General features: G+C 40.8%; 1 protein-coding gene and 1 long non-coding RNA gene across 2 annotated transcripts in view; one reads left to right on the forward strand and one right to left on the reverse strand.

Moving 5' to 3' along the window:
• The window catches only part of CAMKMT (calmodulin-lysine N-methyltransferase), a 309341-nt gene that overhangs the window by 29572 nt on the left and 268991 nt on the right, over positions 1-10778 (reverse strand). The gene's annotated exons all lie outside the window — the stretch shown is intronic.
• LOC308072139 overlaps positions 8533-10778 on the forward strand; it is a 53349-nt gene continuing 51103 nt past the window's right edge. Inside the window, exon 1 of the long non-coding RNA XR_013931528.1 lies at positions 8533-10720. This is a non-coding gene — a long non-coding RNA (uncharacterized lncRNA). The remainder of the gene's footprint in view (positions 10721-10778) is intronic.

Raw genomic sequence — 10778 nt, forward strand, 5'->3', positions numbered from 1 at the left:
TGTTCCAGCTATGATTACATGTTCAGATATTATCTTGGTGGCTTTAGGAGACATCCATGTGTGCAGTGGGGTGCGACTGGTTGACACAAAATAATTTTTTTTCCAATTTGTTCCATGGTGACAGTAATTCAGACAAGAAGATGATTTTGTGTTCTACTGTAACCTGCTACCTGGCCAATAATTCCAAGATAATACAACGGATATTTACGAGGACTTTTCTTCACATATATGTATGTGTGTATATATATATATCTATATCTATCTGTATTTATAAATCCAGTAAGTGAGATATAATTGCTCATATTAACAGATTCTTCTAGGCATAAAATTATTTATTTTACTCTACAAAAATTATAAATCTGTCAAGTTTTTTTGTTTATTGTTTTATGTATTTTTGTGCAAATGAACTACACTGCAAATTGGCAACTTGTTACATTTCATGTATGTGCATGCAATTTCTTAAGTACTCTTCTAAAAATATGACACGTGATCTTGGTGTGTGCTTAGCACCTCTGACAGCCAGTTCTTGGCAGGGTGCTCAGAAGAACCTTAAAGACTCAACATTTAGCTATGTGGGCTATACAAGTTTTTCTTTTATACCAGACAAAAATGTGTGTCTTGAAAAGACAGAATAGATCAAATAATTCTTAATTTAAGTTACTGATTTACCTGCCTCCATCCCCAGTTTTTGTAAACTGCAACGAGATTTCTGAGGAAAGTGATATTCTCAAAGAACCAAGAAATAAAGAAGACATATCTTTTCCTACTTCAATAATCCAATTCAGCTAAGGGCTGAGCACTCAAAAAGGTGTATGGTGTTTTCAAGTCCTGATAGGTTTTAAACATTCAATCATTTATGGGCTCATGGCTATTACACATGCCCTGGAGAGCACTTATTTAAAGGTCATAAGTGAACTGGAACAAAAAAAATCCCAAATCCTGATTTGAATTTTAGGACTTCTGTGCAAATTTTGTGCCTGAGTACTGCTGGTTATCAAATATAAGTAGACTATGCTTACAGCATGCTGCCTTCCTGGAGCATGTCATAGACACTGGTGTTTCAGTGACATTAACCAAGGCAATAAGTAGCAAGTACAGATTTAGCAAGTGTTTGTGATAGTTAAGATAATAAATAGGGTTGATTCCTTCAGACTGTCAATCTTGACTCCATATTTTGCAGAGATCTCTAGTAATATTGCTTAGGAAATAGCTGCACCAGTAAATTTCTGAACTCCAAACCCAGGTATTAGTAATGTTTTTAAGCAGATGTTGCTAGGGATTTTTTATTGAATGACAGAAAAATATTTCATTTCTATCCTGGTGGGGTCCTTGCATCCTGCAAATGTGAGTAATAAACAAACAAATGCTCTCTGTCAAGTGGAGTGACATAACAGCAGTCACCCCTTCCAATTGCTTCCCCAGTTTATGGTTGTTAGATCAGATTTATCAGATTGACTCATTCTAATCCAGATTTTTTAGGCTGTGAAGAGATCTTCAGCCACATTCTTTGGATACCTGAAGTAAAGTCATATGATAAAGATTGATCAGCACACTGAAAGCTTTTCACTTTGTTTTTCTTTTTCTAATGGGCTTACACAGATTTTGAACAAACACAGAACTTTTGCTACCCCACACATGTAAGATATCTCAAGAGAGGGAAGTTATTTATCCAAGATTACCTTTTGTTAGATGTTGAAGAGAAAGAAATGCAGTTCTGTATGCCTCCACTCAGCAATACCTCATGACCCTCAGTAATGAAAACAGCTGTGAAATCTAATTGTATTCCAGTGGATCTTCATCAGTACAGGGGAGATGGGTGCGCAGGAAAACAACGTGCTGCTTAGGCTACATCTGGGTCACTGTTCTGAAAGACAAAGTTCAGGGAATACTGGGGAATCGAAGTGTTTGAGATGTTCTGCACACTGTCAACGCTTCTCCTTTTACATTCCAGCCCCAAAGTAGACAGATATATCTAGTACTAGTGACTTACTACTAGAATAGGCACCAAATACCTCTCTTTTAAAGCAAGCAGCAGACAGCTGTTTGAAGAGCCTGTATCAAAGTGAAAAGACTTGCCAGACTTCTCCACCCAGAAAGGCATGAACCTACCCTATCAATTATAGCATAGAGTTTTTGCCTGTACCCAGAACATCAGGAACAGACAACAGCTGAGAAGTGCTCAGGAAGCACCTCACGTGTTCTCCAAACAACATCCTGGCTGCCTTCCATGCGTATGGAGAGCTCAGTCAAATCTCATTGGTTTTAGCTAACAGCTAACAAGAAATTTCCTCAGAATGTGAGGAATTCACATCAGCAGCCAAGTGAAGACAGCTAGGATTAACCAGATGTCCACCAACCCAAATAAATCCACTCATCAGGATTTTGCAGAGGGCATAGACACTTTAATTTGCCTATTCGACAAATTGTGCCTTTATGATACAACTAGTTAGCTTTCACACAGTAATTCTATCGTCAATGTTCTCTATTGTAAACAATGTAAACGCTTATTGTCTAAATTACTGATTGTCATTTTGCAAACAAAAACTTGGAAGACATATTTAGGAATCACCTTGCAGCGAAGGACAAACGATTGCTATTAAGATGTACTAAACCAGCAAGGGAGCAGGCTGCTGGCAACAATTTATTTTACCTCAAGGCGTTTTGGACGACTTGGTGTTCTGTTAAATACTGAGCATGAACCATCAAAACAGATGCTTCTGGCAGATATATCTCACCCTAGCACTGTTCCAGGATTTACCTACTTAATCAGCATCTTCTAGCACAGTTTTTTTTGAGCTGGTAGCCAGCTCCATTTTAAATGAGATGAAAACCAAAGACTTAATCCATCCGTCAACACCAGTAGAACCCTCTCATGCACACTGCACTCTTACGTTGTATTAAGTACACCAAAACAAACCGTTCCATCTCACCTAAATGTGCCTCAGCTATGCAGTTGCAACCTTGTTCCATAACAAATGCTAGATCATTTTCCATCTGTAAGCAAAGATCTTGAACTCAACTATGCGAATAGAGGACTTTAATTCTTACTTGATACTCTAACTTGCATGGCAGACTATAAAAAGCTCTGAAGCTGTCTGCATTCTCTATAAAATCATTTCAGTTGTCTCATCTTACCCACTTTGCTAGTGAATGAGTTCTTAGATTTTTCTATCACCACTTCCACTCCTACTATTATTTCCATGAGTATGAAGATGATCTTGCCAGGATGAGAGCACATTTCACAGACCCTATCTGTATTTAACTAAGCGAGTCTGTCAACCCAGACAACTTACAAACTAACGAAACTGTACTTCAGAAGGTATTTACAGAAGGGGCAATGTCTAGATTTAGCCCTTTTGTTCATTGGCAACAGAGGCATTTAGATCCGTCGCTGCTGTGCTAAGGTGTCAGGCTTAAGCAGAGAATTATTTCAGCAGGCAGCGAGAGGCCAGCTACCACTGTCCTGACGTGTACTGGGCTGTGAAAGAGAAGTGAGCTCTGTGTTCACTTGTTTTCACTTGCAAAGGTGCCCTCCTCCAGGTAGGTAGAGGGCATAAGTTATCTTTTTCCTTCATTTTCCTTGTGTGGCTGCCATGCTCCTACAAGTGCTGCTGTGACAGTCCTAAAGTCGACAGTGTCATCTTGATGAGGATGAGATGAATTCCTGCAGAGTCCAGGAAGCTTTGGCAATTACATTTGATGGGATCCTGAGGTGAGGTTCTGGCTTTGGATGCTCTGACATGGTGCTGACACAACACCTTCAGCATATGGAGGGTGCACAACTTTCAGGCCAGCAGGAGCAGGCTTCGGCAGTCTGAGCCATACCCACTGTAAACTTCATGAAAAAGGGCACAACAGAAATGGTCGAGACTGTCACTGGTGACTGGGCAATGGTGTTTATGCATCTTCAACTCAGTTGAAATCAAATACCGCTGTGTATCAAATCACTATGCTGTTCTTGTTGCGGTTTCTCACGATAGGCAATTTAACATTCAGAACAGTGATATACAAAAATAGATTCTACAGCATAATGAGGACACCCCCCCCCCCCCCCCCAGTTCAGGCACTGTCTTTCATACCAAAAAACCCCAATCCTGTAATGATTTTGATTGATTGATTGACTGAATGATTACTTTATAAGGATACTTCATATGCTGTGCTTGTTAATCTAACAATTTGTTTACAATAGGCACTTACAGGTGATATTATAAATACATAATTCATGCAGAGTGACTGTATTTTGTCACCTAAAGCAGAGAAGAACAGTGTACTGCCAAAATGGGTAGTTACATGTATTTTATCGGGGTACCATTTCATTAGCTAGATGAGACTTGGCCACTGGACATAAGAGCTTGCACTTATTACTCTAACTGTGGCACTCAAAAGAACAAAGTTCATTGTAAAAAGAAACACCCCCTTAAATCTTGGCTCTAGTGCATGCATTCATTTGTGCTCTAGCACATTTTAGTTGCCAGAGGTATATCTTTGATAATGGTGATAATAGAAGCCAGTCAGGACTAGCAAAGCTATTTTGCTTGATGCATTAGTGCTTCCATTTTAGAATAATCCTACTAGCATGATTCTACACTATTTACAATTTTTACAAGTATAGATTATATTTTCAAAGTCAAAGTGGGATAAAATTAGTGCATTGTACCCCATTGATGCTGCTTTCTAAAGCAGTCAGCCATACATATTGAATGATGCCATATGAATGAATATTGAGAGGTGAGAGCTTGATTCTTTAAAAAAACCTGTTACATGGGTCATATGAGCTCCTGCTGAGGATCTTCACCATTGAATATTGTGGATACAGTCTAGTTAATAAAGAAAACCCGAGTTCCATGGATACACTGGGGAATGTAGGTGGAATTCTGGCAAATAAGCATTTTTTTCACCACTGAAGTCCATTCAGCATCCAAGAAAACCATATCTTATCATACCATTTGCACACTCCACTTCTTCTCAGGGAATAATATCTGTATATCTAATTTGCAAATGTCAATAGGCGAGTCCTTTTGGCCACTGGCAATGAGTGGGATTTGGGAAGAGAGGTTTCTCTAAGGCTTGCAGGTCCATCTGGGAATGATGGATGACTTTCAGCAGCAAAGATTTTCTAACAAATGACATTCCAAAACAGAGTCTTACAAAGTACTCATAGCTAATGTCAATAATTCTCTCTTTGCCAGTTTAAATATCCTTCTGAGTCTCTCACACCCTCACTGGTACAGTACACTGGCAAAATTAGCAAGCTAATGTCACCACTCCTTGTAGATAAACACATGTGTAAAGTGTCAGGCATAAGGAGGAGATTACAGAACACATATTTCTAAGTACCACTTACAAATACAACACATGTAGCTCATGGAAATGTTGACATCATCTAAAGAGGAAAGCAAGACTTGCAACGACAGTGGATTATATCATTAGCCAAACTGCAAAGTAATCATTCCCTACAGCTGCCAGAGGCTGCCTTGGCCCTGGAGCTCCTGTTTTCCTGAGGAAAAATATATCACTAAATTACGATACACATCATGACTGTGATAGCTCCACAAAACATATGTGACATACATATGTGGTGGATTTGCATGGCAAGGTTTTTGGAGCAGGGGGACTACAGGGGTGGCTTCTGTGAGAAGATGTCAGAAGCTTCCCCATGTCCAATGGAGCCAACGCCAGTCGGCTCCATGACAGACCCACTGCTGGCCAAGTCTGAGCCCGTCAGTGATGGTGGTAGTGCCTCTGAGATACCATATTAAGAAGGAAAAAAAAATAAATCTGTGCCAGTAAGAGAGAGGAGCGAACATATGTGAGAGCAACAACTCTGCAAACACCCAAGTCGGTGCAGGAGGGCAGGAGGTGCTCCAGGCGCTGGAGCAGAGATTCCCCAGCATCCCATGAGGAAGACTGTGGGGAGGCAGGCTGTCCCCCTGCAGCCCATGGAAGTTAATGGTGGGACAGTTCCCTACTGATAAGCCAAAGGAGGCTGTGACCCTGTGTGAAGGCCACACTGAAGGAGGTTTGCTGGTACAACCTGCGGACCCATGGAGAGAAGAGCCCACACTGGAGCAGGTTTGCTGGTGGGACTTGTGACCCTGTGGGGGACACAGGCTGAAGCAGTCTGTGCCTGAAGAATGGCACCTTGTGGAAGGGACCCATGCCAGAGCAGTTTGTGAAGAACTGCAGCCTGTGGGAAGAACTCATGCTGGAGAAGTTAATGGAGAACTGTCTCCCATGGGAGGGACCCCACGCTGGAGCCAGGGAGGAGTGTGAGGAGGAAGGAGCACCAGAAACAACATGTGATGAACTGACCATAACCCTCATTCCTTGTTCCCCGTGCTGCTTGGAGCAGAGAAAAATCAGGAATTAAGTTAAGTCTGGGAAGAAGGGAAGGGTGGGGGAAGGGTGTTCTTCTGATTTGAATGGTAATAAATTAAACTAATTTCCCCAAGTGAAGGCTGTTTTGCCCATGATGATAACTGCTGAGTGATCTTCCTGTCCTGATCTCGACCCACGAGCCTTTTGTTATATTTTCTCTCCTCTCTGTGGTTGAGGAGGGGAGTGATAGAGTGGTTTTGGTGGGCACCTGGCATTCAGCCAGGGTCAAACCACCAGAATACATCCTAAACATAAGTCTTTTGCAGGCTGATGCATTTAATGGAGCCCCTCATTTTGTGCTTGCTTGAGAAAGATATGCCATTAACTATGGGAGAGAGAGTGAGGAGTACAGGTGCAAAACCAGAGGGTTTCCATAACACGTGCCACAGTGACTGGGGGTATGAGCCAGTGAGGTTGCTGCAGTGACACACAGAGGCTTTGGCTGGGATTAGGAGCCCACGGAGGTGGTGCTGCACACTGCTCAAGGCAGAGCATCCCTGCCCCAGAGAGCTTACAGTCAAATAATTCAGGCAATATGCAGAAGCTGGAATATTATAAAATCAGAAAGATGTGTGCCTGCTCTCATTGTAGGCATCTGCATACCTTCCTGACCCACTCCCTTATCCTAACAGTATTAAAGCCTTATGTCCCAACTCTGACCCCAGGGTGTTTTCACCAGCCATTGCTGTGGCAGATGTGGCTTTTGAAGAAATGGCTGAAGAATGAGAGAACCTTACAAATGAGCCTGTTGGGTGTTACTTGTGTTAAAAAGAAATGGTGATGCCCATACAAGCTAATAACCTGGAACAGGCTGGTGGCAGCTAGACGGCAAGGCAGCTGCTTGGTAAACCTAAAGATGAGACCAAGGGGAAGGCATAAGAAAGAAGGAACAAGCAGGACGAGAACTTGGAGTAACAGGCATGACTAGGGCTGATCTTCTCTGTGTATCAAAGAGAGATGATGTACATTTAAGAGCAAGAAAGACCACAAAGAAAGAGGTGCAAGAGACTGTAAAGGTTTAGAGGAGAGATTTGTTTTACTACCAAAAGAAGGATGGGTTTGGCCACTGTCTTGGAGGGACAAAATGGCAGGTTAATAGGTCTCAGGTCATACAGATGATAATAATATTGGTCAGTGCAACTAAGAACAGGAATTAAAGTCAGAGCAAAGAAGAGAAGCAGAGGAACTCAGTTTTGGTCATGCTAAGTCAAAGCTGAAGATAAAGCATCTTCAAAAGAGATAACAGGCAGATAAACTTGATCGAAGGAAATATGCCAGGAATGGGAAAGTAAATTTGCAATTTTCTAGCATAAAAATATTTTAAACAAATATTTAAAAAAATATTTTAAACAAAAAAGCCATCTGCAATTTTTTTCTCCAAGTTTGATTATTTTTTTCCTCAGGGCAAAAGGACTGTTTTTGCTTAAAACTTAACAAGATGAGGTGCTTGTCATAGAGGGGAATGTAGAAAGTGAGAGGTCAGAAAGGAGCAGTGCTTTGTGGGAAAAGGGTAAAGGATGTAACCTTTGTAGGGATTAGGATTGTTGATCCAGGGTTTGCTAAAGGCAGAAGAGAAAAAAATTTAACCAGCTGTTTTGCTGCATGTCTTTGCAGCTGAGTCAGGCTAAAGCAATGGAAAAGGAAAAGCATCTGTAGGGGAGGGAGCAGTCACACAAGTCACATCTGGATAGGTGACTGGATGTGCAAGAAAAATGTCAGGAAAGGATGTGCATGGAAATTGTGAGCATCAGTGACACTCTTCTAGGTTGTGTCTTCAGTATGTGCAAAGGACCTGCATGAGAAACATGGAAAGACTGAGGTCTGAGTCTGAATGCCTGGTGGAGACGAAGAGCTGATGCTCCTGGGGGCAAGGAAGGAGAGTGAGAGTAAAAGGTAGTGGGGAGGTAAAGTAACTGCCAAAAGATGCAGTGATGGAGCAGGATGAAGTGAGAATCCATGATGGGACAAAAAGATGGCCAACACACTAGCTTGCAGGAGCACAGTGTTCGTACTCGTACCCTACAAGTAAGCCCAACACGTACAACACTAGTGCAAAAAAACATGGCACGAGGGTTTTAAACAGGCCCAAATGACAGCAACAAGCAACAATTTTGGTGAAGAGGATTTAGTTACACAAAGCTCTGGGACCAGAGGTCAGCTAAAACTATTGGGGATCTTCCACAAAATGCTAAGTACCTTGACATTACAGACCATAAATTGAAGCCCAAAGCCCAGTCTCTTTGTGCACTTTTCAGCTTCACTCAGGAGCTTGCAGGACTGGCATCCAATACACTGTTTTTTGGACAGCATCAGATAGGAAACAGTGGAGCAAAACGCCAATTCCTCTTTCTAAACTTTCTCTTCCAGAGTTTTCCTTCTGCAGGTTTGTACCGTCTGTAAGATCATTACTTATGTAGCTAATATTGAAGACCTTTCTGAAAGTAGTAAACAGCCTCTGCCATCACTGGGTCCTGAACAGTCCTGGAAGTGAGCATTTTGTTTTTCTTATCTCATATTGTGTTAGAACTTGCAGTTACTCAGTTCATTGTTTCTGACTAACTTTTAACAGGCAAAGAAGATAATTACCTGAAATCTCTGAGGTCAGTTATTAACTGGAGTTACTCCAGTCCCTACTTCTTACCAGACAGAACAATACAATTTCTTCTGTCAATATGTTCCTTAAAACCCAAACGAACCACATAAACCCCTGACTTCCCCCCCACCCCCCTCCCCCAGCCGAGTGAAGTACACTTTGTATCCACTTCATTTGAAATGTTTTATTGGCTAACAATGCAACATTACTTTCACAGAAAAAGTTTGGGCACTTCAGGTCTGACTCAATCAAAATCTTAAAAATGTCACAGGACACCAAGTGTTTGTATTTACTGTGTGTGATTACAGATAGTAGGAGATAAAAAATTACTCCTAGTTCTTATACCCAAGCCATACTTTTCTTCCTAAGATAGATGTTTGCAGGGAAGAACCCAGGTGAGATCATCTCATAAAAATGGAAGGGGCAGCACACAGCTGGTATGACAGCAACTTAACCCTTTTGACTTTTAAGTTGAAGACATACCAAAAATACATTTTGACTCAAATAATTTGACAGATGTAGGCAGAAATGTTTAATACAGAGAAAATTTGGATTGGTGCAAAGACAGATTTTTGAGTTTATACCTATATTTAACCTTGTCTAAATACAGACCTCTGTGTTTAGTAATTATCCATGCATTTCCCAAAGGTTCCCAGTCCTTTCATAAAATGTAAACATCATCTGGCAGAAACAAACTCCTGCTTAAACTGTAGATACAGCCAACACAACTTTGGGTTTGGTTTGGGACATCTCACCTTTAAAACGCTTTGTATCTCCTGCAGGATCCAATATGAAAAATGACATACGAAAGTTCCCTTCTCTCTTGTGTTTGAAAACTTTAAGCAAACACCACTGTAATCCGCATACAACCTTTTCACCACCACACTGTAGCGTTTACGGAAAACAACGTTTTTTTGCATCTCTTGACATACATCAGTCATACAGAACTGCATCAGTCTTTTTGAAAGCAATTAAATGAATTGGAAACCCAAACTACGTTAAAAAAAAAAAGCAGCAGGTGAAGATGCAGCTTATCTGTCCCTGATCCAGATTTGACCTGTGTTTATGTTGCCCTTCAAACTTGTGCAATGGGTGAGAGTAGCAGGACACCATGTTTCATATTGTATTTTCAGCTGCAGCTATTTGAAGCTTCTCAGCAAGGCTGGCAAGGCTACAGATGGAGTGGTTTGCAGCGTGCAGGTGAAGTGGTCAAACACGCGTTCCGAATTAATTCACGTGTGCAGTTTTTCACACTTCAGCCATCACATGTGAGTGATTAGTTCCCCTGCAACCAGTATACTTATCAAGTATATAGAGATCTATTGCCTTCTGTACCATGGTGAAATCAGTACTTTTGGGCTCCTTGGCATCTAAAACAGCTGTGGGTTTACTTGGATGAATAAAACTCAACAATTCTCAGATTTCTCTCATAATCCAGGAATCTGTTTTAGGCAAGTGATAAAACTGTAGTGCAAGATGGCTTTTTTAAAAAAAAAGATTATGATGATGATTTTTATTTATAATTAGGACAAAACTTAGAGAAGACAAACCAATTTGAATTCTGACTTTTGACAGCTTTATGGAAAATGCTTTGCTTTTGCTGTGACATGTAAGCTTAACAGAATATCAACAAGGAGGAACTGAAGAGCATGTGATGACAAGTATTAACATGGTAAATCACGTATTTAAAATTACTATGGGTTTTATCAAATATTTCCTCTAGAAAAATAAACTATTACATAAGAAAAGGTTAACTGACAAAACAAGACTAAGAAAAGGTTAACTGACAAAACAAGACTAAGAAAAG

The sequence above is a fragment of the Falco punctatus genome (genome assembly GCF_963210335.1).
Source record: "Falco punctatus genome assembly, chromosome: 12".
In the NCBI taxonomy this organism is placed as follows: domain Eukaryota; kingdom Metazoa; phylum Chordata; class Aves; order Falconiformes; family Falconidae; genus Falco; species Falco punctatus.